This window comes from Anthonomus grandis, chromosome 3, assembly GCF_022605725.1.
Source record: "Anthonomus grandis grandis chromosome 3, icAntGran1.3, whole genome shotgun sequence".
Taxonomy (NCBI): domain Eukaryota; kingdom Metazoa; phylum Arthropoda; class Insecta; order Coleoptera; family Curculionidae; genus Anthonomus; species Anthonomus grandis.
The window spans coordinates 13,064,151-13,087,339 of NC_065548.1; the positions used below are offsets into that span (position 1 = coordinate 13,064,151).

Consider the following 23,189-nt stretch of genomic DNA (forward strand, 5'->3'; position numbering starts at 1 on the left):
GTTATTATCAAAATAAAATTAAAACTGAAAAATGACGAAAAGATTTACTGTTTTGCAAAAAAATAAAATTGAAGAAATGGTAAAAAGTGACATTTCAAGCAGATTTAATAATACTTAGACGGAGGAGTTTTTTAGACCTGAAATAATAAAATCCTAATTATTCATGTAACTGAGAGACAACAAAATGACTTAAAATAAAAACTAACAAACAGGAAAATTCAATTTTTAATATGGACATAGTTAAAAGTGATAAATGGTATGTAAAGTGAATAATTTTTTCTTATTTTAATATAAATAGATTCCCAGAAACCGCCTCATCTGGTGGCGATACACATGAAGTAAAACCGATGAGGCATCACCGAAGCAAGGACGACGTTAGCCGGCTGAGACACCTGATGCGGATCAATGAACTACCGAGATGGTGCCCATGAAGGTTGTTGCTTAACTTTTGACTGTACGACTTTGGGGCAAAACAATGAATTATAAATTGGAAACTTTTAATGAAGTGTATTCAGATTTTTTTTTATTGCAGGATTATTTGGTATTTTAGCAGTTGGATTAAGATTATAATGGAATGCATAGTGGTATAATAAGCAGCACAATTTGGGACAACGAACTTTGGAATTGAATGTTTTATTTTTTTAATCAATAAGTTAAAAGTCACAATTGATCGATGTACCTCTGTCGATTTATTGTTAGCCAATAAAGTTATTTCTTGGCTCACAAACAAAAACTATTCTTTTATCATTATGATCCTGCATTATAGTGTAAATTGGGGCAACTATTGCCCACCCCGGAATAACCTATACGTCACGTCTATTATAATTTATTTTTTATTTAAGGCTATGATTTCTTGTGATTTTTCGCCGGATTTTTGTTATCACAGGTAAATAAATTTAATTTAATTAAATTTAAAAAATATATATTTACATATAGAGAAAAATGATGTATATTTATTTTTTTGCAGCATAAGAGATAAATAAATAAAACACACTACTTGTATTCAGCGTATAATAAATTAAAAATTGCTGCCTATACACAACATGTTGTGTACAGTTTTTTTGAATAGGGTCGTTGCTTTGACATTGTCTTAAGCCCTGATGATGGCCTACGGCCGAAAGCGCTAGGCAGCAATTTTTAATTTATTATACGCTAAATGCAAGTACTGTGTTTCATTTATTAATCAAACCCAGCGTACTACTGATACTTTCATTAAAAGTTGTTTGTATAATAATAAATAATTTAAAAAATAACATTAATTGTTAAAAATTTTGATACACCTTCAAACTCGGTGTGTAAATAATAGATTATAAAATACACCATAGATCCCAGAGATACACGTTTTACAAACAAAATTGTTACAAATTTACCAATTACAATGATTTTAAATTATTGAGAGGTGGCTTACAACCCTTCATCCCTTAAAAAAATGTGTCTCTCGTGTGTCTATGGTGTATTTTATTTACACACCGAGTTTAAAGGGGTAACCAAATTTTTAACAATTACTGTGATAATTATCACAGTATCACAATTGACATTTATCACTTTACAAACATTTATCTCTTATGCTGCAAAAAAATTAAATCTACAGCCCTTTTATCTATGTTTAATTATAGTTTTTCCCTTAAGTTGTTTTTGCAAGTTTTAAATCAGATTTAGTCCTTAAATAAGAAAAAAATATATTGCGGATAGAACTTATCTGGGCGACTATAAAAATATTATTGTTTGTGGTTCTGTTGCTAACGTCCATGACGTCAGAAAATTAGCAGAGGAAACTTTCAAAGTAGAACCGACTACGTTAAGTCGAAGACTTTTTGGTGCACACTTATACTGAGTTGGTCGTCTAAAGATCCTTAAATGGGCAAGAAGAGGCTCTCGTTTTAAAGAAATTGGGTGCTCTAGCAAATGGAGGATTTCCTCTCAGAAAGGTTGATATTCGTGACGTAATAAAAAATTATTGGACAAACAATGAAAAAGTCTCCAAATATTCAAAAATAACTTCTTAGGGCTCGATTTTCGATCATTTATAAAACGAAACAATTAAAACGAATGGCTTTAAATATACAGAGATCCAGAGAATCAGTGGATCGTGATGAAAATCTAAATTTCTTTAATGATTTAATAATTAGAGAAGTGAAGAAGAGAAGTAATAGAGAAGTGGAAAAAGCTCAGGAGCATTTTTGTGTTACCATCAGTTTATTGGTTTATAGAAATGCTAATGGAGACCTTTTACAACCAAAGGTTGCATTTAAAGCTTTGAATGTTTATGATAGCTGGACGCAAGGTGAACTGCGAGAAATAAAATATACGTGAAGTGCGAGTAAATGATTCGACATTAACTTATATCAAATGTGGTTCTTCCAGCCTTCCTGCTTTACGTCGGAACCTGAGAGAGGAACAATCAAGTAGTTCTCGATGAAACTGTATTCTAAGATTCTTGATCACCGGAGAAAAATGTCTCGATTCCAAGGCTGGATTCCGAAAGAACAAATTTCAAACCTACTGGACAGATTGTAAAAAGGGGTAGGTTAAAATCTGGCAGAAAATCTCAATTTAGGACTTAGAGGAACCGGTTTGTATCCTACAAGTCCTGACGAAGTTTTAAAGCGCATTCCTAGTGGACTAGAAGATATAGATACGGAAAGAGTCTTAGACAACACCTTGGTTGATTTGTTGAAAAAGTACTGCAGAACAGGGGTTGAGAAATTTGAACTTGAAAGTAATGCATCTTGCACTGTTACAGATTCTAATGTCTCTAAAATTTCCCTAAGTGTTCTCTAAAGTGTTAACTACAGCCAAAGAATCAAGACCCTCTTCACCTAGCGTTTTGCCATGCACACAGCAACTCCCTACCAGGAGGAGTAGGAAGGAAAGAAAAAGCAACTCTTTATGTAATATTTCTCGATTTAAGGCGCAATTGATTGGATGCAATGTACGAAATGTAGCGCATGAATTTGGAAACCCTGTCACAGAAAACAAACACCCTTATTCTGAGTGCGAATCGTGTAAAGATTCAGAACACATTGAACTTTTAAGTTGACAAAAATTAGTCAGTGTTGTTTTTTTTACACTGTGATTTTTTTCAAAGAATGTGCCCTATTTTACCAAACCTTTGTTTATTTTTTTTTAACTTGTTAATAGAATTTCAAAGCATTTATAAGGAATTTGTTTTTTGGCTTTATGTATTTAATAAAAATTTATTTTTTTTAAATATTGGTTTTAATGGCCTTTGCTATAATATAGATTCTCTTTTTATTCTTTATATGACTAAGGGCTAGCATACACAGAATAGAAGGGGCTTTAGAATGCAATGTATGAACATTTTTTCATAGATATAAAATGTATATTGGGATGTGTGCTGAAAAGGTATACAAGTAACCCCAGTTTACGGTGCTTCTATTATAATGTCTGCAAATAGTTATATATTAATAATAGTTAATATTAATTTCGCTCTTTATTCGCATTTGGTCTTCTACCCTGCAGAGACTTAATTAGACTGATCCTTTGGTATATTTTTTTAAAAGATATTACTTTTTCCTATTTTCCTAAGGCATTCTAGAAAATAAGTATTTTTTCTTATTAATTCTTTTTTTAAGTCCTGTTTAAGGCAACTGGAGCCATATTTATTTTATCTATTATAATGCATTTTTGTTTTTACTTTCAGGAAGAGTAACTTTTTAATGCTTAAAAAAAATCGCTGAACTGTCTGGAACATAAGAAAAATTCTAATTTGGACTCCCTGGAAAATAAATGAAAATTCCTTTAACTGACTTAAACAATTAAGAAATTACCTCCAAGCAATTGAAATTTAAATTTTAATTTAGTGGAAAAAAAATAGAAATTCATTTAACTACCGGAAATAAATAAGAAATCACTCACCCGGGAAGTGAAAGATTTAGTTTCAAGGGCCTGAAAAAAATTCTCTAATGTGCATTGAAAAAATGAAAAATTACGCTTAAGATGCTGACATTTTAAATTTGATTGCCTGGAAAAAAGCTGGAAATTCCATCAACTGCCTGGAATAAGTAAGAAATTACGTCCAGGCCAAAATGTCTAGTTTGAAGGGCCTAAAAAGATTTTTTCAACTGCCTGGAAAAAATTTTAAAAAACACTAGAAAAAATAAAAAGTTTCTTCTACTGCCTAAAATAATTAAAAAATTACGTCCGGGCAGTGAAAGATTTAGTTTTAAGGGCCTAAATAAGGGCCTCTTAACTACCTGGAAAAAATGAAAAATTATATCCAGATAGTGAAAATTTTAATTTTGACTGCCTGCAAAAAAGTATTTTTTTTCACTAACTACCTTAAATAAGAAATTACTTCCAGCAGTTAAACATTTAGTATGAAAAGAGGCTCTAAAAAAAGTGCCTGAAAAAATAAAAAATTACGTTTAAGAAATTGAAATTTTATTTTTGCATCCAGGTAGTTGAATTTTTACTTTTGACTGTCTCAAAAAATAATTAATATTTAAAGTGAGTTAGAGAACTGTAATAATAGTAGTTTTTATATCGGTACAGCAACGAATGTAATCGGTGCGGAAATCCATGCACTACTTTGCAATAACAAGTCATAAGTCAAAAAAAGAACAAGAAATAGTCCATCTTTTCTTAAAGAGACCGGCTTACATTAAATAGTAATGAAATAAATTCTAAATTACTGGTTTCAAATTTAATGCATTGATTTTAATCTATTAAATAAAAAAAATAATTTTTTTTTGTTTATATAATTTTAATATGTAGTCTCCGTCCGATTTTACCAATTTCAACTTCATTTCTACCCTTGACTTGTATCATGTAGTATTGTTTGTCTCTGCTTCTTTTTTCGTTCTTTTTATTAGTGAATACACTAGTAGTATGGGCGAAACACGTATAATCCTTTGACTTTAATTTAATAAATTTAAAACCTGTGACTTAGAGTTTATTTCATTATTATTTAAAAACAGAACGATAGCGTTTCTTGTACTGCCTCACTACAAACTAGCGTTTGACCCAAATTGATCGTATTAACAAGCATATGTAAGAAATTGGGGAATCGATTAATCGTGGTCATTATCTCTTCATTATAATGCTTTGTCTATGAGTTTATGAATAGAATGCACTCAAGAATGAAATTTGCCAGGTCGGTATAGTAAGGACAGGAGCCTAATATAATAAAAGTAATTCGTTTCTTTAAACTAAAGTCATGATTCCTTTTTTATAATATATTCCAAATTCTTTCCCTAAGGTATTGGGAAAGAATTTGGAATATCATCGTGCTAGTAGACACATTCATGTTTTATTCCTTCCAGGTAGTTTCCAGGAGTAATTGCTCTTTTGGGCCTGGAATTTTTAAATTCTTATACGCAATTAGTACCACATTTATTTATTTCAGTCTTTGATGTAAATAAGCTACCCATTTTATATATTGAAAGATTTTTTGTTGTAGAACCATTTTTGTCTTTTCTAAGGTTAAAATGACGTTTTATATCATTTAGACTTTTGAACCTTTAGTAAATATTTTAAATAATAGAAATATTTTTTCGCCTCTTTTAAATAATCTGAGCTACTCTCTATATCTTTTAAGTGGTTAATGAATATATATCATTGTTTTCAGGGAACTGATAATTCTGTTCAAACAATAAAAATTACTTTTTTCTATATTTCAGACATTTCCCGTCTGTTTAGATTTCAAGCAGTTAGTCAATTTTCATTCATAATATTTTTGGCACTTCTTTCAGATATCAGGTGTAAGTTCTGTTTTGTTTTATCGAATTCTTCTAACTACTAAAATTAATTTTTTTCATCTTTTAAACAGAGTTATATTTTATTTTTTCTATCCAGGTTTTTTGTTAACTATTTAAGGTAATAAGAATAATTTCTTTTCTCTTTGAAACGTTTAAACCATGATTTTTTACTTAGACAATTAAATTCATTTTTTTATTTAATTTCTTCAAAATATATTTCCTCGTCTTTAGGTAACAAAAATATTAATTTCCCTCATAAAATTTCAATTAATTTAAGCAAAAATTGATTTATTTCAGTTACAGAAAAAATTATTAAAAATCCTTGATACAAAATCTTTAGATAATATAATAATGATAAGATATTTTATTTTATTTTCTTTTCTACGAATCAACTATAACTAGTATATTAAATTCCTGTATTTAAGATACTGATAATAAAAAGGTCAATTAATTCTAATAAAACTATAATTTTACCTATTAGTTTTTAATAAGTGTTAAAGGATCAGTGACCTAATATATTATTAAAAATAAATGATAAAATGCAGAGTTTGCAAAATTGGGATTGTTCATGTAATCTTAATCCGCAGTTCTAATGAATGCAATCATTTTCTTCCAGGAAATAGCAAATATTGCAAAATGACATGACAATAAAGAGTCATGCAGGTTCAATAGTGATTTTGAAATTTTTGCAATTAATTGAGTACATTTTTTCATGTTTTCCTTTATATTCTTAGACTTTATAATCTTTTTGTGAAATTTTGTGGCGTACCTACAGCAATTTGAAAGTTGTATCAATCTGTAGATATTTTGTACTATATCATAAGTGTATAAATTCACACGAAAAATAAATAAATCTCAATGATATTTACCGGCAACTCTGATATCGCCGAACTCCCTAATTAAATCCAAAAAATAAAAAAAATGCAAACAAAACACCACTTGTATAATTATCAAAAAAAAAATTAAACCACAAAACATCCACCAAAAGAAGAAACGTTATCGGGCCGGTAAATGTTTACATCGACGCGTCTCTGTAGCCCTATAGAGCGTCGGGACGGCGAACGTCGTCTCCGATGACGTACGTAGCAAAAGCCGAAACGTCGTATCGCACCTCTGTACGACCAATCGGGTGACGCGAGACTGAGGAGGTCGAGATTCCATCGAGGAAACCGGCCCGCGAAGACATGAGAATATAATGTGCGGAGCGCGCGCTTTTTCCTACGTTGCCGGCGTTTCTAAAAGGAAATTCTCTAAAGAATTTTCTTGAACAAGCAATTTGCAATTATGGAAAATCTTGTTTTAGTTCTCCATAACCTTATCTGGAAAAACACGTTATTCTATTGGTAGAGTTTTATAACTTTCTTACTGCAAAATCTTTAAAAGTTCAGGTCTTCTTCAAACGTCATTTAGAAATATTAATGTTTTCTTTTAAAATTCATCCTAATATTAAAAAATAATGTAAAATTTTATTTTTTCTAAATGGTTTTTAAAAACATAATTACATACATTTTGGCGCCCAACAATAAAAAAAAACAAAATTCGATTTTTCGATGTTAAAATGATCGAAAAAATGGTAACAAGTACAAGTGAGAAATGGAGGAATCTCACTTCTTTCTTGAGTATATTGAATACACTAAAGAAGTAAGTTAGGCCAGTATAAGTAATTTGAATTGAAGACAGGATTCCTTTCTTTCAAGTAGTTAAATACATTATTAGACATTTTGGCACCCAACAATACAGAAAATTATTCGATGGTGAAATGATCGAAAAAATGGTAACAAGCGCAGGTGGGGAATCAAGAAATCTCACTTTTCCTTGAGTATATTGAATACACTCAAGAAAGAAGTTTACCAAGCCAGTATAGTAATTCATGTATTTGAAATGAAGACATGATTCCTTCGTTCCAAGTAGTTAAAAACATAATTAGACATCTTGGCGCCCAACAATAAAAAAAACTTTTCGATTTTTTGATGATGAAACAAATATATGCCAAGCCGGTATATTCATGTCTTTGAAGTGAAGACATGTTTCCTTCCTTCCAAGTAGTTAAAAATATAATTAGATATTTTGGCGCCCAACAATAGAGAAAATTATTAGATTTTTCGATAATAAAATGATCGAAAATCGAATATCGATGGAAAAAGCCTAACAAAGGAGTTTGCCAAGCCGGTATAATGATTCGTCTCATTGAAGTGAAGACATGATTCCTTCGAAATATTGTGAAAGAAGTTTAATTATACAAGTACTAGTAGCCACAGTCATATTTTATTTCTTTCACGCAATATCCAGGAATAATTTCTATTGTAGGCCTATAATTTCTTAATACTTCTACGTAGTTGTGGCCATTTTTATTTATTTTAGGCATTTGATGTAGTAAAGCTCATTCTTTTAATTATCTAAAGATTTTTTGAGTGCAGTAATTTTTTTTCTTTTGAGACAAATAGTTCAAATAAATAAAGAATTTATGATTTTTCCAGTTTTCAGGGAACTAAATTAATGTTTTCATCTTTTAGATAAAATTTCAGGTTTTATATTACCTAATTGGTTTAAAAAATATAATAGACATCTTGGCGCCCAACAATAAAAAAATTATTCGAGTTGTCTAAAATTTGTACGTTTAATCTTATAAAAAATTTAACATAAAAAATAACACAGTTTAATACAGCATCCTTTATTTTTCCAACTTATATATAAAACCGATGATGTTTCTGGCCAAAAATTGAATATAGATGGTCATTAAATGAAACAAGTATTTAACAAGGGGTAATCAGAAGTAAATGCTATGAGAATAATGTCTAGACACTTTCTCTGGAATTTAATATGGATAATACAAATATTATTGTTGCATCTTAGACCACCCGTAAAAAAATGCTAAATTTGTTGAGTATTATTCCGAATACTTGGAGGCAGTTAGCGGTTTTGATGGAATAACTATAACCATAGGGGATTTTAACGATGATGAGCCTTTTTAATATAGCCATAGAATATTAAATTTAGCGTATCTCAATAAGTTTACTGAACTAGTTGAAAAAAAATGATTATGTAATTACCAATGATAAGCACATATTTCATAAAGTACATTTCACGCCGAAGATCAGTAGTGATCAGTATGATCTACGTGAAATAAAAAAAACGTGATGTGATGGCGTTAATAGTAGGCTTTTTGCTAAAAAGGGGAAGGCACATTATTTATGTTAAAAAAATTTAGAAATCTTTTAAGCATTGATACTCAAATAATTTAGACAAGCAGGTTAATATCATCATAATAAAAATAAATAAATTTCTGCGCTTACAATTTTTAGCGCCCAACATTTTGTTGTTATCTTTTTTAATTTTCTTTTTTTGCTTAAAATCGAAATATGGTTTTGTCAAGATGAGCTTAATTAGATTAAATAAATAATGTTTATTTTCACCTAGACAGGCCTTTATAAAATATTATTTTTGATAAATACGATTCTACATAGATAATGAAACTTAATATTAATATTAAATGATTTTCCTACTAAAATACATTTTTTAAACGCCAATAAGCAATCTTAATTTTATTCCTGTAAACCTGATACTTGTCCTTGGACTTAAGTATCGTAAACAATTTTAATAGAAATGATCCATATAAATCATATGTTATAGTAAAGATAAAAAATACTGAGGTTGATGAGAAAAAAGCTAAAAATGTAACACCTTTTCTCTTTTTTTAGACATGATACATTTGATATGCATAAATAATAAAAAAATTAATAGTTAAATATTGTTAGAGCTATAAATAAGGCCAAAATATAGCTTTAAATAAATGCAGAAATTAATTTTTAAAAAAATGTCAATCTGTTAATTTTAAAAGGTGATATTATGACAGAATTTACGAAAATTTGATTCAAGTTTTTAAGTTTCCAAATAAATAATTTAATAGAAATAAAATGTAATTTAGACGATAAAAATTTCAATCACATCAGTGTTTTTTTTTTCATTTTGATTAAAATATGATATAAAATATAACGGAATATTTTTTTTTAATATGTTGGACGCTCAAGGACTTATATTTTATTTTTATTTATTCTTGTCAATTTTTATATTCAAGTTTTTTTTAATATTATTTATTATATAATATCAGTATAAAGAGTACAAAAGTACAGATTTTATTGTATAACTATTTTGCATTCAACGATAAATATATTCATCGAAAAATAAGAAGAAGAAAGGTTGCATACGCAATTAGAAAATGTGCATTTTTCACCTCTACTAATAATTTTAAATTTTATTTGTGTTGAGATATAAAAATTATTAAATAATATAAAAAAACAAATTTATCTTGTGCTTTAAATTTTAAGCAAACTTAAAAGAACATACAAAACTAATTTGGGCGACAAAAAGCACATAAGAATGTTTTGCTAATTTATTTAATAAAATGGTAAAAATGTTGCATGCATATTGAGAATGTTTTCATATATGCGCATATAAGATACCACCAATAAAAGGTGTAAGAAAGTAGAATCTAGGTTAACTTTTCCGTCCTTGGTGCATGTATTATTATTGTATGTAGATAAATGTTAAAAAAAAATTATTTTTACATTATTTTTTTAGTAATTAGATAAAAAATAGCCCCGATGAAATGACCTTGCTAGAAAGAAATATTTAATTTTTTATTACTTTCTTTATTCTTATTAATTTAATTTTAACATCATCTATGATTTAAATATAAAAATTATTAAATAATAAATAATTAAGAATAAAGAAGCCCATCTTAGCAATACCATATTTTGATTTTAAGCAAATTGGAGAATATTACGAAAAAACAAGATGTTGGGCGCCAAAATGTCTAATTATATTTATAAAAACTATCTCGACAATTCAAGTTTGAATATATTTCTTAAATATTTTATTTTATCTGTACATGGTAGATAAATAAATAAACTCCGTTTGCTTGTATATTGTTCACATACTATCACATAATACGTTCACATCTTAAATACAGTTGTTGTTCAAATGGTCTCCGTACTATAGTGAAGATATTTATAAAATTGAAAGTGTGCAACAAGTACCAACAATTTGAGTCATACGAGATTTAAAAAGTCTGAAAACTCGTCGCAAATATAAAAACTTAAAGGCATCTTATGATATTCTTCAATCTATAAACTTTTGCCCTTTACTTTTACATAAAGTATTTCTTCATGTTCAATTCAGACAAACTAGGCAGGCAGTTTGAGTCTAATGTTCTACACATTGTAAGAATTGTAATCATAATTCTTTTTAGTAAGAACTAACAATATTTCCATGGATTGGACTGCTTTGGGATTTGCCTTGGGAACAGTGTCTAACTTTATAATGCTTATCTCTGTAATATTGTGATATTTATGTGTCCTCGTAAATTTTTAGTAATGTGATATATTAGTTATAGCTTAGCAGATCTTTTATTACACTTTTTTTCTTTATTATACAATTTTTGTCTAGTACTGGGTTAAGCCTGTTGATAAATAAATAAATAATTAAAAAAGGTCTAAACAAGTTGAATTAAATAATGACTCACAATATTTTTAACATACAGTATAAGAATCACGTTAGTTCTTATTGCAATTTAAATTTTATGTTAAATACGAGGAAAAGAAGAAAATGCTATATGTAATATTTAGCTTAGAAAATTGTTAAATCATGTCGGTTATCATATTTAGAGGAATTATTCTTTCACCACGATCATATATGGTCGAAAGATTATTAACAATTCTCAATTCTTAGTATAAGGATGTTAACAATAATTGGCAACCACAACGACAAAATTTGATTTCACTGCTGGATATCCCGGGTGCCTGTTATACAAGTAATAAAATATATTTTAGTAAATATTTTTATGACTTATTTTTAAAGATTTATTGCTTAGATTTATTTTATTTTCTGGATGCCTGCATCAGCACATTCTTAGCAGAACTACACCATATCAACTGCCTGTAAAAAATAAATAAAGATTTCAATTTCTTGCATAGATCGTAAATTCACATGAAATCAACTGCTTTGAAGAAATCAATTATTAATTTAAATTGGTGAAGGAGAAAATGTATTATTTTCATATAATTTCAGTACTACACGAAACCTAATTAAATATTTTAATTTGCAAATCCTATTGCCTATTTAACCATTTTTCTATCTCCAACAGCTTTTGCGATCGCAATACACACATTATCAATATTGGCCACACTACATCACTTCACTAAATTTTATATTTTCTTCATTATATATAAATAAAAAAAAAACATTGCATTTTCATAAAAACTAGTATTTTCCTATATACCTGTAACTCCTAAGACCTTATGAAAAAATGCCCAATCCGGCAACATTTCCCCCGCATCATAATGAGCAGCATTGTTGCCATATTCTTATGGGGTTGCGATTCAGCAGGTGTAAGGAAGAGAGGGCGTCCAAATATCGGAACTCGTAATTAAATGTAGCACTTCTAAGAGGAGCGGGGGGGGGGGGGCGCAATTCGACCCCCATGTTATCATAAAACTGGGTGTTTATGACTTGCTTCCTTTTCTATTTCTCTTCTTAAGACAACCAATGTTTTGTTTGATATAATTTATTGTTATTTCTTAGATTTTTCATATAAGAAAACGTATATATAAAGATTCTTATCCGGGTTAATGACTGTGTGAGGCATTTTGACAGATATGAGTTGTAAATTATAAAAGAGCTGGCGGTCAATTAAAAGTTTATTGTGCCATCTGTTGTTTTTTAATTTATGGTGAGAATTAAATGCACCACATGATTATTGTACGTAGGATATATGAAATGTGTTAATTTTACGGTTATTTTGGAATTTATTGTTTTTATGAGAAGTGTGGTAAATAATCAATTTATCGAAAATAAATATTTTTTTTAAATCGGCAGCCTTTAAAACTCCTCTATTAGTGTGTTTTCCTTATATTTTTTATAGGGAAATAATTTGATATAAGAAGAGTTAAATGTTAAGAACAAATTTGACTAGAAGAAATCAATTAATACTAATTAGATTTAGTACAGGTACTAGTAGTACTATAATACAAGTACTATAATAGTAATTTTGTGAAACTCAAAGAATTATTTTTCATCTCATATTAATCGGTCTCAGATTTTATTTAACCACTTCCGCTCTTATTCATAAGAATTTATGATTGAATATAGGATTAGAAAAATCTCGTTGAACATATAATATATTTTTAAAATTTCTGTTTTAATTATTTTTGCTGACAATTTCTATTTTTTTAAGATTTTTTTTACCAAAAGAATGTAAAAAACCCTTTTTTTATCAAAAAGTCACAAATATTGTCATATTACAAGGTAAAAAAAATATATGCACCTTTTCAAAAATTTTAAAGGGAATTTTTGCATTTAAATTTATATTTTTTTAAAATATTTTTCAATTTTATAATCTGTTCAGATTTTTTGTTATTTTTTGTTTATATAGGTCGAAATTTAGAAAAAATACAAAATATCTATAATTTAGATTGAAAATATCTCAAAGTAAAATTCACGTTTTTTAATGATATTCTTAAATTGTATTAGATGTTTACCATTTTTTTAAATAATAATAAAATTAATCTTAATTCAGCATAAATAGCTACATACAAAAATTTTCCCAAAAATTATTTAAAATAAAAAAACATATAATATTAATAATAATGTTCATAAATTTTTGTTTCAATTTATATTACAAATTGTGTTAAGATAACAGTTTGTATTATTTTTATTGAAATTTTTACTTTTAAAAGATCTAATAATTATATTTTAATATTTAATAAATTTATTTGTTTTGGAAATTACCTTAATTTAATTTTTTTGAAATATTAATTTTTAGTATTTTAGAACATAACATTTTCATTTAAAAAGTCACTTTTTTATAATTTAAAAAAGCACAATACATTTGAAATTAAAAAAGAAACACAAAATATTTATAGTAAGCATTAAACTATGTTAAAGGTAAATTTGTCTTCATAATCTTATAAAGTGTTTTAAAATATAATTTTATAACATATTTTAACTAAATCTTAAAAAGTCCATTTTAAAGAGTCAATATTATTATTTATATATTTTTCAAAAGAGTTCATAATTCAAATTCAAAAAGAACAAATATTTTTTTAATATTTTAAACACTTTTTAAAATAAATTGGTTTCAAACCAATATTTTTATAATTAAAATATCTAACATTAAATTGCACTTTTTTAATAACTAATAAAAGTTGTAATAACACGTTCGTATTAATATAAATTGTTTTAAAAAGCGAATGTTTCTTTATTTTTGTCAAACTGGTTTCCTAATTTAAATTAAAAAACAACAAATAATTTATCAAAATTTTAGTGATTTTTTTAATGTTTTTTTTTTCAAAATAATGTTTTCAAATATTTATGTTTATAGTTAGAATTTGTCCCATTAGCCCTTTGTGTGCTAGTGTGCCTGCGGTGAGGACACTTACAAATTAATTTTTACTGACTGTCCTGGTGTGCTTACAGCGAAGATATCATTGATGACGTATGCGGAAGCGTGTCGCTCCTCTAAATTTAAGCGCCAATAAAAGTCGAGTATTATTTCGACAGTTTGCATATTAATGTTCGCACGTGGTATTGTTGTGGTAACAAGTTTCTCTGTTTTTTGGTTGTTAGAGCAGTTTTTGGGACCACGGGTGGTAAGATTTGCTTTTATATTAGAAATAAAATATCTAGGATGATATTTATGTTATCGCTAGAATGCAATTTTGAGAAAAAGGTATTAGTTTTATAGAAAATATATGGTGTGCTCAGGGCGGTGACACCAGTCTCTTAGGCAAATAATTTTCTCAAAATTTCATGAGTATTTTTTTAACGCTTTTTTTTTATAGGATTTTATTTTTATTTACAGATAAATTTTATAACAAGCTTATAAATCTCAACTCCAATGACCTGCATGATTATTTAGAGGAAATTCCTTGTGACAACATTAGCGAGTTAGGAGATGTTAGTGAAGATGAGATTGAAGGGGACGCAGAAATAGTAGGCCCAACGGCAGCGGCGTCGCCAGAAATTGATTTGTTTGACATAGAAAATATGCTTATTATATTTGGGAATGATACCTTGTCCCAACACTATACTATACGAGCCCAGGAAATTCGCAAAAAAACTATATGGACTAACTCCAACTCACACTGTGTTCGAAATTTTAAAGAATTTGGAGATGAAATAGGACCAGACATTCCCACCAATATAGAAACCCCTACCGACATGTTTTTGCATATATTCCCTGAGTATCTGTTATACCACATAGCTTTTAAAACTAACTTATATGCCTTGCAGAGAAATGGAGGTAATAGTCATGCATTTACGCCTACTAATGTAAAGGAAATAAAGGGTTTTATTGCAATAAATTTGATAATGGGCATAAAAAAGCTACCCAGCTACAAGGATTACTGGTCCTCACGATTGGAAATGAGAGATCCATTGATAAGTGATCACCAAAACTTTGATAAGCTTTAGAAATTACGGCCTTTGTTAGATGTATTATCTGATACATATAAAAATGCTTTGAAACCAAGTCAACATCAAGCTATTGATGAATCGATGATCCGATTCAAAGGACGAAGCTCCCTAAAACATTATATGCCAAAAAAACCAGTAAAACGTGGCTATAAAGTTTGGATTCGTTCCAAAAATTCAGGATACGTATGTCAAATTCAGATTTACACTGGTAAAATAGGTCAAATGACCGAAAAGTCTCTTGGTGGTAGAGTTGTTAGAGACCTTACGAGAGACTTAGTTGGAAAAGGGTACGAAATATATTTTAACAATTATTTTAATTCGGTCGAGCTGCAAAAACAACTGCAAACTGAGTTGATTTACGCTTGCGGTACCGTCAGAAAAGATCGAAAGAATCTACCAACAGATCTACTAGATGACAAGCAGTTAACAAGGGGTGAATTCGATTAGAGAGTTAGCACTGATGAGTTGACATTTTTGAAATGGATGGATAATAGGCCAGTCCATTTTTTAACTAATTATCTGGATCCATGCAAAAATCAATGGGTTTCTCGCAAAAAAAAAGATGGTTCCGTCGAAGGTGTTACTTGTCCTGAACTAGTAAAAAAATATAATACGCATATGGGATACGTGGATAGGACGGACATGCTAAAAACTCTTTATGAGGTTGAACGAAAGTCGAAAAAGTGGTGGCATAGAATTTTTTTCTATTTCATAGATTTATCCTTAGTAAATGCATTCATATTGTATCAAAAAAGAACGGATTCCAATGCGCAACTTTCGCTAAAACTTTTTCAACGTTCAGTGGGCCTAGGACTTGTGGGAGCTGAACAAGGTTTACCGAAAAGGGGTCGGCCATCAGCAACGGTGAATCATTTCAGACGTACTATACCATACGAAATTCGGTACGACTCTGGTTCCCACATGCCTCTATATGGCAAGCCTGGAAGATGTGCTTTTTGTAGTACCAAGGCGGAACCTCACAAATCATGATGGCATTGTACAAGGTAGCTGTTGATATCATATTGATAAATAAATAAACATAGTTAATTATTGTTATTTTTTTAGGTGTGATGTTACCCTGTGCCTTTCAGATAAGAAAAACTGTTTCCGTCAATATCATACCAAATAATTTTTTTATAATCAATGTATTTTTCTAGCAATAAAAAATTAGTTTTTATCAATTTTTTTTTGTTTATCTGCCTAGTGTCCTTACAGTGAGCACACCTCATTGTAACTAACTCATATGCAAAAAAAAAGATTTAATATTAAAAACATATTAAATAATCTTTAATTAATTGAGCAAAACAAAAATTTTCACCAAAAGTTTTAAAAAAATAAATCCGGCCTCAAAGGGTTAAAATCCACTTTTTTTAATAACTTTCTTTTTGTTTATTTTTGCTATTTAAATATATTTATTCTTATATAAAATTGTTTGTTAATTTTTTTTTTATGATATTTATGTCAATTGAATATGTGATTTTAAGGTTTTAAGTAAGCAATTTTAGAAATGATATACTTGTAGATGCAGGAGAGTTCATTTTCTTATATTTTTATATTTATATTCTGCATATTTCTATAATATTAATAATGCATTTATTTATGATAATGCTACAAAGAAAATAATACAAATCTTAGAATGTAGTAGCATACATCAATAACCAAAATATTTAAATATGACATAATATGGTATAGGTATGCGAAAATGATAATAACAATAATGTATCCTTGATTAGCAAATATGATTCAAATAATTCATAAAATTTCTCGTATATTAATGAATAAACTACCTTTTTACATATCATACAATTTTATTAGCAATATTTTTTTATTTTTATTGCTTTTTGAGTTAAATACATTTTAAATGGCATATACAATACTATTTTGACAAAATTTATTTAAAAAATAATAAAATCAACACTATACTATTTTTTAGGTATATTGGTTTCAGTTTTGGCAGCTAAACAAACAACTTTTTTTTCAATATTATTAATATCCAGTTTTTAAGAAACAAATTAAAAAAAATTAGTTTAGAAGAAAAAAATTAATATAGAAAAAAGAATTATATAAAAAAAAACATTAAAATCTGACAAGTGGCTAATATCAAATAAGTAAATAAACAAAATGAGATATTTATAAAATTATAAAAAAGGTATGATAAAAGTTTGAAGTAAGGGAAAGCCAATACCTTGTAAAAATAATAATAAATAAAATGGCTCTGAGGTCACTGAAAAAACTTAACCTAAGAGAATCTATAATAACGTTTTTTACATATATTAGTGCAAAATATATTTAATGCTACTTACTTTATTTCTACAAATAAAATCTCACCGCTAAAAGCTGCAAAAATTAAATTAAACTAACACGTACAGCAAATAGAACTGCAACTCTGCCAAAAAAAAAGAAAAACTAAACAAAACCTTTTCACACCTTCATAAATCAGATTTCGCCGATGCATTTGCTTATCAATTATCGTCTCGCAGTACAAATGATATATTTTACAAGATAAACGTTAACACCCGGTCGCAAATTATTGAGAAACAAAGCGTCATATAGTCACCACACAAATATTTTTGTTCGAAAACTAATCATTCGGTTAATAATTGTTTTAGTTCGCTTTGTTTAGATTGATTAGCACTCGAATTTTATTTTTTTTCCGTGGGAAATTTTTAAACCACAGCAATAAATCATACATTTTTACGATAAAAAGTTCCTTATATGCCGTGCATCGAAATGAATTTATTCCTATTTTATGGCACATACTCAGTCAGATTGCTAAAAGACGTAAATAAGTGGTTTTGCCTAAATTTCATCAGTCATCTCCGACAGGTAAATCGCGCCTTGATAGAGTGCCGCGACAATTTTTAAACTGAGATTTATATTGCGTATTCGTTTCGGATCAAAGACCATCAAACCACATAGAAAGAAAAAGTACGAAAATTGTGATTTGAGGATATTAATCATTAGTTTTACCACAATTTTCCTATTTTTCTTATTGAGTATTCAGTGCTATACAATTAACTCTAATTTTGATACAAAGCATACTTTTACAAATCAAGTGTCAACTGTTGATGCTATAAATAAGAGTAAAATTGCTATAGCAATATTTTGTGATCTATCAAATGCTGCTGAGAGAGCTTTACCTTGATTAGCTTAGAGAAGCGCTAAATAGTTGGTACAATTCTCTTAGAATCGTCATAATTTTATTAATGGAAATTCATACTATAATATTTGAAACTATCTTGACTACTTGCATTCAAAAATCAATGTTTTCTTATTAATAAATATAAAATTAGCATTATCAAAGAAATCGAACTACTCGTGTGTTTTTGCCTTTTAATTAAATTTTCGAAAATTATACAAAATGTTTTGTGAACAAAATCTTAACTTGGCCATAAAATTGTGTTTTTTTAGAAGATATGTGAATAAAAATTATAATCTAAGTTTTGGTACCCCCATGACTGATTTGTGTTCCACTTGTATTCAGTTTGAAGAGAAGTTGAAAGTGAACACTAATGACAAAGCTCAGATAATTTACGAACAACGTGTCCATAAGTTGAAAAGCAAAGCATTTTATAAGTATTTAAAATTAGACAGAGAAGATGTACAGCTTTTTTCTTTTGATTGCCAAAAAAATTTGGCTTTGCCTAAATTGCCAGATCAAAGTGCATACTTTTCTCAACAAATAAACTTTTATAATTTTACTGTGGTTTGTGGTAGCTCTTCAACAAAACTTTCTCAAAATACAGTGTTATCCTTTGTCTGGCTAGAAACTGAATATTGTAAAAATTCCAATGCTATTGCCTCAGCTATACATACTACGCTGACAAATTTTGATTTTAGAGAAACTACAAACAAAATTTTACTTTTTGCCGATGGATGTGGGGGGCAAAATAAAAATAGTACCGTCATGGGGATGCTAGCATACTGGCTCTGTTATGAGCCACCAAAAACCATTGAAACTATCGAGTTTACATTTCCATTCATTCATTCCCCCAAATAAGGTTTTTGGGTTGATCGAACGCGAAATTAAAAAAAAAGTGTGATAATCAATCGCCACGAATATGAGCAGATTATTCAAAATCATTCAAGGGTTCTTAGGCTAAGTCAAAACTGGACAATTCTTGATTGGAAAAACGCAGTGTACCAAGTAATAAAAAAGCCTGCGTAATGGCACTTTAAATTTAATGAAAGTAAACGCTTCGTATTTACACGAGAAGGTAATAGCACTCTATTAAGAGGAGAAGTGCTCTATAAATCTGATTTGGGTGTATTTAAGTTAGTTGTAAAGAGAGGAAAAACCCATTCTCGTTTAAAGCCTGAACAAATTCCTACTGGAATGCATTGCTTTAAAGGAGATAAGTCCTCTATTTTTAATTTACTAAAGGATCATTTTGGATTGGACTGGGCTAGCCATCCAGAATTGAAATTTTACAAGGATCTTCAGAACGCAGTTCATAATTACCAACAGAGAGGAGCTGAAGAAGACCAACAAAATGAAGAAAATGAAAATGATAATAATGTGGTCATTGAGGAATATGAAGAACTTAGGATCTAACCTGTTTAAGGACTTTTGGTACTTTTTTGCATTTTTCTAAAAAATAGGAATTTAGAGAAATAAATTTTGTTCTTAAAAATTATTTAGAATTTGTGTTGTTTTCTTTAATAAACTTTTTTACAAAACGTAGTTTTTAGTATTATTATTCTTTACTTTCAATGCAAAACTTGGTATTTGCAAAAAATAAATGCAAAACTGTGTATTTTCAAACATTATTTCCTTTTTTCTTATTTATAAATAAGTAATGATTTAAAAAGTAAACACAAATCGAAAGAATTTAGATATACTCATCTACCAAACATTTTCCCAAATACATGACACTAAAAATATTTTTTTTACAGATTTTTGCGCTTCCTGAAAAATTGCTTCTATTGCAAATGTCGAGTTTTGCATTTAGTATACTCATATGCAATGTTTTTGAAGAACTATTATCCGACTCTCTAAATATTGTTGAAAAACCTCGGCGGCCAAGAATATTTAGAAATCAGTTCTATTCATATATATCATTTCATTTTGTTGAATAAAATAGAACTTAAAACTGATTTCGATTAACGAAAGACGAAGAAGAAGAAATAAGACATTTCAGGGCAACTTGCACTTAAAGTTAAAATTAACTTTTGAATAATATTTATAATATCGGGCCTAAGAAGGCTTCGTATGTAACTTAGCGAAGTAAATGTTTTCCAGTTTTTAATAGATTACCAGATCTAAAATCAACACACACATGATCAACAAAAAAACACACTTGAACTATTGTAGGCCTAGCATTCAGTCGATTATTGGATCATTGTATTGATCGTATTGTACCTTTTTTGCTCTTTAATTATCCAGAAATCTTATAGTTTCCGTGTTTTTACTCTACTACGTATAGTTACAGACTAGAAAATTTGTCTTCAGCGGATTAAAGATCATGGGGTGTTGCTGCAATCTTTCAGTAATTAAGAAAACATATTAACCTTACTGCCACAAAATCCCCATTTCCGATAATTTAATTTAAAAAAAATGTCTTCTGAAAGTATTTTGAAAATTGGCAATTTTTTTAAAAGGTTCTCATTTATAATTCAGATTGATTGCTACAGTTTGTTTTGATCGATTAGCTTTTTTTAAACTTTTTTCCCTGGAAAATATAACATGTACATATTATATTTATTCTCAATATATTTACACATATTAAATGACATTTTTACCACGAATATTTGTCATAATATATTTCAATTTTTGCAATATCCCAAAAATACCTGGAAACTTTGTGTTTAAAAGAAAAATAAAATTTTAATCTTATTGAAAATATGCTTTTAAAATAGTGAGTGCTTTTGCTTTTCTTAGTTTGTTTGTCACACTCTCTTCAACTTTTCTTGAATACAAATTAAATCATTAAATTTTCCTAAACCGATTGCTTCTCCTACGTTAACCGTACCCTCGAACATTAAATAATTGTAAAGCACATTCAAATCGACTCTGACAAATGTCCCCACGAATTTCGTCTGGATTCACTCCGATCCCGATGATTTTTTTCGGCGTTTCCTCGTTTTTTCCTGTTCGCCGTAATGCGAGGAGGTTTAATGGACTTACGGCTACTTGGGACCGATACGGATTGGGTAGATCGAGACGGAACACTTTCCGAATGCAGATTGGCGTTTATTGTATTTTATTTTATTGGGTGGATAATGGTGACGGGGGTGCGCATAATATATCTAGGGGCTGCGATATTTGAGGCGAATTACGAAAATTTTTGAATATTTCCATTTTTGTCGAAGGTACGTTCGTTTAAATATTTTGCGTCGTATTTTCATATTTTCTAAATTGAATTGGTTCGTCCAGATCAGAATTTGGTTAGAAAAAATATTTTTTTTTTAATTGGGACGATTTTTTATATAGACCAGAGCCTCCTAAAGTTTTTTTATAATTTATTTTTTTATGTTTTCTTTATTATAAGTTATACATTCTTATACTTAAAAAAAATTGTCAAAAAATTATAAAAGAAATACAGAAAGACCCATTCCTAAAATACAAATCATTTTAGCGATCTAAGTTTAATAAAATTTTTTTCCTAAGCCTAGTCCAGACCTACATACATCATTGGCTCGACAATATTGAAACATTTTTATAAAAACTGTAAAAAATATGTTTACAAACATTTGTTTCATTTATCAATGGCGCTAGTTAGATGAATCCATATCGTCCAGTATTACTTACTCGCCAGAAATCTTCCATTTTGCTAGATCAGCTTTTATAAAACTATAAATATAGGCAATCTTAGTTTACTCATACTCTAGTTATGGTATCGCTGTATTTTAAAATTAAATATAATTTCCAAAAACCAAAATTTCATCACAAAATATATAATTGGCGCAGTCAGTAGGATTGTGTCTGTTAAATACTACTTTTCATAATACTATAGTTTTAGAAAACTAGTGTGGTGCGACGTGGTTTACATGCGCAAAACACAACAGAATCGGGAAAGACAAGTTCCACTTTCTTTCTGCCTTTATTTTACTTCACTTTCTATCAGATTTAGAAATAAAAGATCCAATCAATTATTAAAAAAATACAACCCAAGTAGCCTTAGATAAACCCAAAAGAAGCTGGGATTTATTTAAATCAAGATTAGATGACACTGAACCGTATGAACGTGATGTTAATACCATAAACAAATTAATTTCCAAATGTCATAGTATTTATGAGAGTTATTTTTGTTTAAATGATAACGATTTAACAAAATACATATTCGAATCCTTTTGGAAAAAGTTAATTAGAAAAGCAGAAATTCTAGTAGGTAATATTGATCTGGGCAGATTTAAAAATTTATCTCATTTAATGCTTCTCAGATATATGTGATTTGTACTGTTTAATTCAGGAACTAACTAGAGCAAAACCCTTTAAAGGTGAAAACCTCCTAAATTTTGGTAATCGTTTACAACTTCTAAGAGGCAGTGTTGCTCAATAAATTAGTAACTATTTAACAATAATGTTCTCGAGAAAAAAACTATTCAATTAAATATCATCATAAGATTGCATTGATTACTCTTATTGCTGATTGTACTGGAACACTTATATGCATTAAAAAAACCCAGAAGCATTAGAAGACGCAATGGCATAAGTAATTAAATTTGAAAGATCATATTATAACATTTATACCCAATTTAATAAATCTAAAAATTTACATTAAGCAAATTAAATTATTAATTAAACATAAAGTTACATATATGATAAGGTCAGCTATGCTGTTTTTAAAGGTAAGAAGGAAAAAATAATTTAAAAAAAATGATTTTTTTTTCTAAAATATGGTATTGAATTGAAAGAACTCGTCCATTATCTCAAAAAAGACCTACGTAACTAGAGAAAAAAAAATAAAAACTTTAAGTCTCAGTCTCAAAATATCTTTTTTTTTTCAATATGGTTATTATTAATTTTAATTTTTAAATATTTTTGTCATTTTTAGT

At 28.5% G+C, this 23,189-nt stretch overlaps 1 protein-coding gene across 4 annotated transcripts in view; it reads right to left on the minus strand.

Annotated features, from left to right (window-relative positions):
• LOC126733777 (uncharacterized) overlaps positions 1 to 23,189 on the minus strand; it is a 559,879-nt gene that overhangs the window by 514,875 nt on the left and 21,815 nt on the right. For 2 of the 4 annotated variants that reach the window (XM_050437170.1, XM_050437174.1), the window contains exon 1: positions 6,590 to 6,867. The exons of 1 other annotated variant lie outside the window; for it this stretch is intronic. The gene's annotated coding sequence lies outside the window, so the exon portion shown is untranslated. Of the gene's footprint in view, positions 1 to 6,589; positions 6,868 to 17,494; positions 17,654 to 23,189 lie in introns of those variants that run through there. One more of the 4 variants, XM_050437171.1, reaches the window with a different exon arrangement.